The following is a 6,139-nucleotide window of genomic DNA, read 5'->3' as shown; positions in this document are numbered from 1 at the left end:
ATACCAACAAATCCTAATCAAGGTAAATAAAAAGACATCCACAGCTAAAGACAATATAGTGAAATTACAAGACCCTTAAAACAATGAAATCTTAAAAGCAGTCAGATTAGGGAGGGGAAAAAAAGATTACCTTCAAAGAGCATCCATTAGACTTAACATCCAAAGAAGCCAATGAAGTGATATCTACAAAGTAGAGGAGAAAATGTTAGCATTCCCAGTGAAAACATCTTTCAGGAGCCAAAGGAAAATAAAGACATTAACAAAAATTTAGTAAAACAATATTAATAGTGTCTTGTGCAGTTAGACTTTGGTGAGTTAAGTATCATGTAAAATGTCTCAGAGTAATCACTAAAGGAACAGGAATATGAAAAGGGGGAAAACACTGTATGTGGGGAGAAATTTTCAATACAAAGGCAAGGAAAGGAACGGAAAATGGAATGCAGATAAGGAGGAATAAAAATTACCAAAAAAAGAGGATAAGAATAAGTCAATACTTAATGCATCAATAATTACACAAAATTTAAGTTAAATGCTTCAGATAAAAACAATATTTAGAATAAAAATATAATCTAACTATTTGCTATTTATAAGAATATACCTAAAACATAAATACAGGCATACCTTGGAGATATTGCAGGTTCAGTTCCAGACCACTGCAATATAGCTGATATCACAATAAAGTGAATCGTTTAAATTTTTTGGTTTCCCAGTGCCTGTAAAAGTATGTTTACACTATATTACAGTCTATTAAATAGTGTGCAATAGCATTATGTCTAAGAAAACGTACATACCTTCATTGAAAAATACTTTCTTGCTAAAAATTCTAACCATCATCTGAGCCTTCAGCCAGTTGTAACCTTTTTGCCGGTGGAGGATCTTGCCTTGCTATTGATGAAAATGCAATATCTGTAAAGTGCAATAAAGCAAAGCACAATAAAATGAGGTATGTCTTATACAGACAAGATAGACTTTAAGGCAAAAAAATATTACTATATACCAACTCCTAGAAATAAAAAAGTCACTTTATAATGACAGAAGGTAAAATTCATAAAGCTGTAAAACTCTTATCATCCAATAACATCTCAAAATAAAGTGAAATGGAAACAATCGCAAGGTGAAATAGACAGATACACAATCATAATGGAAATTTTATATATCTCTCCCAGTAATGAGAGATTGGACAGAAAAAAAATATCAGCAAGGTTCTGAAAAACACAATTAACAAATCCGATGCAATGGGCACATTCAGAGCATTACACATAACTGCAGAATATACTTATACTTTTTTTAAATGTACATAGAACATTTATGAATATTAACATCATATCTGGACCAGTCATAAAGCTTCAGCAAATTTCAAAGTACTGGTATACAGACCATATTCTCAGACTATGATAAAGACATTTCAAAATCAACAACAAAACTATTTTTAAAACAATGTTTGACTATTAAGAAATATACTTTTAAATAACTCATGGATCAAAGAAGAAAACAAATTAGAAAATACAGTTAAAATTAAAATACTATATAGCAAAGCTTATAGGATACAGGGAAAGGATTACTTAGAAATTAAAAGCTCATGTTGTAGATCTTGAAAAAATAATGGTGTAGATGATAGAGGCTCTGTTTATCCCTCTCGTGACCAAATCAAAGTTGTAACAGAAATACGGAACAAACAGCAAGGAAAGTTGCCTGGGATCTAGACGAACAGAAACACTAAAACTGGAGAGAAGTAATCAACCTGTAAAGGTAGAAGGTAGGAGGGGGCGAAGACACAAAGCTGCCCTGTCCCCAGCAGCTGAGTGGGACAGAGGCTACAGCAGCAGCAGACACCTCTCTTAAAGGGGTTGTGTCCGCAAGCAGACTTTCACAGTGACAGACCTACTCACTCAGCACCAGCACTAAGTCAGCTGCTCGAGGGGCAGCAGGGACTTACAGGGGAATAGTGAGTTGTCAGAGTGAGAGCGGAGGCAAGGCTCTCTCCCAGGCGGAAGTGCCAGTGGTATCCATTGTTCCTCTGTTAAGCCTTCCCCCTTCCCAGTGTGCGGACTCAGTACCACCATAAATGAGACGTCATCATTATGGAACCAGGTAACAGAGGTCATTTCACCCAGAGGATTCCCTGAAACTCCGCCTCCCACAACTCACAGCCCCACCCAAGCCACATCCAGCTGTGTTCTCAGTGAGTCTGGTGCTCCTAGTTGAGCAGTGCCAAGACTCACACTGGTGGCAGCTGGCCTCGGTTTATGGTGTGGTTTCTTGAGGCAACTATAAGCACAGCATCTGTGGATTGCTTACTAAATCTTAACAGGTAGCCCCAGAGGGGTAGAGGCTTGGGCTAAATTTGGCCTGCAGCTGAACCCTTCTAAGGTGTTGTGCCACTGGACACCTACTTCACAAATCCACACTAATAAGACCAGGAGACTTGGGAGCTTTGCTTAGTACATGGAATCAGACATGGAAAGGCAGCCAAAATGGGAAGACAAAGAAGCAGAAACCATATGAGAGAACAGAACAGAGATCCAGGAATAATGGACTCAAGCAATCTAACAGATGCAGAGTTCAAAACACTGGTTATAAAGATGTTCAATGAACTTAGGGGAAGTGTAGATGAATTCAGTGAGAATTTTAACAAAGAGATAAAAAATGTGGAAATGGAAATTATAAAAAGGAACCAGTCAGAAATGAAGAACACATTATCTGAGATGAAGAGTATATTAGATGGAATAAACAGAGTGGATAAAGAAGAGGATGGAACCACCAATATATAGAGTATAGGAAAACCAAGGACATTCAATCAGAATGGCAAGAAAAAAAAAAAGCCAAGACTATAATAATAATTTAAGGAGCCTATGGGACACTGTTAAATGGAAAAATATCCATGTCATAGGGGTACCTGAAAGAAAACAAGACGTTGAAGAGCCATTTGAAGAAATAATTTATGGATGGAAAACTTCCCTGACCTAGTAAAGAAATAATTTATGGATGGAAAACTTCCCTGACCTGGTAAAGGAAATAGACATATAACCCCAGGAAGCTCAGAGTCCCAAGAAAGAAGAACCCAAAGAGGCGCTCACCAAGACACATCATAATTAAAATGTCAAAGGTTAAATACAAAGAGAATCTTAAAAGCGGCAAGAGAAAAGCAGTTAGTTACCTACAAGGGAGCACCCATAAGACTGGAAGCTGATTTCTCAAAAGAAATTATGCAGGACAGAAAGGCTTGGCACAAAATATTCGACAGGATCTACAACCAAGAATACTTTATCCAGCAAAGCTATCATTTAGAGTTGAAGGACAAATAAAGATCCTTCCCAGACAAAAATAAACTAAAGGAATTTATCAACACCAAGCCAGTATTACAGGAAATGTTGGAGGGACTTCTTTAAGAAGAAAAAACATGTATCAAAAACATGAATAGAGAATGGTAATTGCTACATTCCTATGTACAAGTACCTGAAATGGAAAAGAATTAAATGCTCCAACCAAAAGATAGAGTGGCTGAATCGATAAGAAAACAAGACCCCTACATATGCTGCCTACAAGAAACTCATTTCAGATTAAAAGACACACAGACTAAAAAGAAGGGGATAGAAAAATATGTTGCCTTATTGGACCTAAAGGTATTGCACTGAATGAAGTTAGTCAGATAAAGACAAATATCGCATGATTTCACGTATGTGTGGAATCTAAAGAACAAAATAAACAACAAAAGCAGAAATAAACTTAGATATAGAGAATAGTTTGAGGGCTACTAGATGGAAGGGGGTTGGGGGAATGGCGAAAAGCAAAGCGATTAAGAGGTACAAATAGACAGTTGCAGAACAGACATGGAGATGTACAGTGTAGCATGGAGAAGATGGTTAATAATGTCATAAATATGTAAGGGGAAGAGAGGTACTAGATTTAGTGGGGTAACTGCTAAATCATGATCTCTGATCACTATGTACAACTGAAACTGGTATATTGTATGCCAATTATAACTGAAAAAAACCTCATTTAATTGTACAATGTAAATACAAGCAACTAATTGTCTATTATATTTCAGTAAAGCCAAGGGGAAAAAAAGCTCACATTGTAAAAGAAGAAAAGCTAAAAAATGAGCTAAACATCCAATGTGAGTAAGAAAATGAACATCAAGATAAACTCAGAGAAAGGATAAGAAAGGAAATAAAGATCAGAAATTAATGAAAGAGAAAAACATCTAGGAGGAAGAAAGTTGAGGCTGATTCTTACAAAAACTAAAATTTACAAACTTTACTAATCAGAAAGTCAAAGAAAGGGAGGAAGGGAGGGAAGGAGGGAGGAAATGAATGAACCGAAAAACAATATTTGGAATGAAAAGAGGACACAAATATAGGTGCTACAGACATTTGACAGTAAGTTTAAACACTGAGATAAAATCCTAGAAAAATTTAAAACACTCAAAAACAGAAAAAAAACTAAATAGAAATATAACCATATTTTAATAAATTAGTTAAAAATTTTCCCTCACACATATTCACACAGAACTCCAGACATTGATCACCAAGGAATAACCAATCTTACAGAAACCATCCCAAGAGTAGAGAAAAATAGGTATGACTCCTCAACTCATCTCTTGAGGGCAGTATAACCTGGTCATCAAAACCTAAGAAGGAACAGTATGAGGAAAGAAAATCACAAACTAGTTATCACTCACATGATGGTACAATTCAAATCAAAATCTTAATACACAAATCTAGCAACATAGAAAAACTAGAATCATTATTCTAGAAATGCAAGGTTAGTTTACCATCAGAAAAACTAACCAATGTAATTCACCATATATAACAAATTAAAGGAGAACGCTATACAGTCATCACAATGGATGCATAAAACACTTTAGATAAAATTGAACATGCATCCATGGTATTTAAAAGGAAAAAAAATGCTTTAAAATAGGAATAGAAGGAAACTTCCTTAATCTTATGAATTTCTACTAAAAAAAGCTTTCTCTGTGAGACAGGGAACAAAAAAGATACCCATTTTTCCCCTTTACATTCAACATTGTACTGGCATAGCTAATGCAATAAGGCAAGAAAAATATATGAGGTATGAAAATTGGCAAAATTATCATTGCTCACAGATGATATAGAAAATCCAAAAGAATCTAAGATAAGTTAGAATTGATATATAAAAATCAATTACATTTTTATATACTAGCAACAAATCGTCAGGAAATAAAGTTTTAGAAATATTTACAATAGCATCAAAAATTATCAGGTACCTAGGATACATCTTACAAAGGACATACACAGCCTCTAAAAGAAAAAAATATAATATTTTCTTGAAAGACATTAAAGAAAGTTCTAAATTAATGAAGAGTTATACCATCTTCATAGTTTGGAAGACTTAGAAAGGTATCAATTCTCAAACTGATGACAGATACAATCAATTCCAATGATTCTCCTACAGGTTTTCTCCTGGAACTTGATAAATTGCTTCTAAAATGTATATGAAAATGCAAAAGATCAAGAACAATCAGACACTCTTCAAGCAGAAAAAGAGACAGGACTGGCCCTACTAAATATCAAAATTTATTATAAACTATAATTAAATCATTGTGGTACTGGCATAGAGAAAGAGACACAGACAAATAAAACTGAATAAAAATCCAGAAATACACACACACACACACACACACACACACACACACACACACACACATATATACATGCATTTGATATATGAGAGGTAGTAGCATTGTTAGAGAAAGGTAAGACTTTTCAATAAGGGATGTAGGGGCAATTGGGAAGAAAGAAAGAAGGAAGGAATTGGAGCTCTACCTAACACTACACATGAAAGTCAATTTCCAAGTGGATTAAAGATCTATATGTGAAAGACAAAACTATGAAGACATTAGAAGATAATATAAAATAATATCTTCATGGCCTCGGGGTAGAGAAAGATTTCTTAACAAGTTACAAGAAATACAAACTAAAAAAGATTGATTAAATTAGTCTATATTAAAATTAAGAATTTCTACTCAACAAAAGACTATAAAAAGCGAATAAAGAGAAATATATGCCAGAGACTGGAAGAAATGTGCAACACAGGTAACTAATAAAGAACTTGTATCTAAAATAACAAAAATACAAATCAGTAATGAAGATAAAAG

The sequence above is a fragment of the Pteropus vampyrus genome, unplaced genomic scaffold, assembly GCF_000151845.1.
Source record: "Pteropus vampyrus isolate Shadow unplaced genomic scaffold, Pvam_2.0 Scaffold223, whole genome shotgun sequence".
NCBI lineage: Eukaryota > Metazoa > Chordata > Mammalia > Chiroptera > Pteropodidae > Pteropus > Pteropus vampyrus.
Note: the sequence above shows the minus strand (reverse complement) of the source record.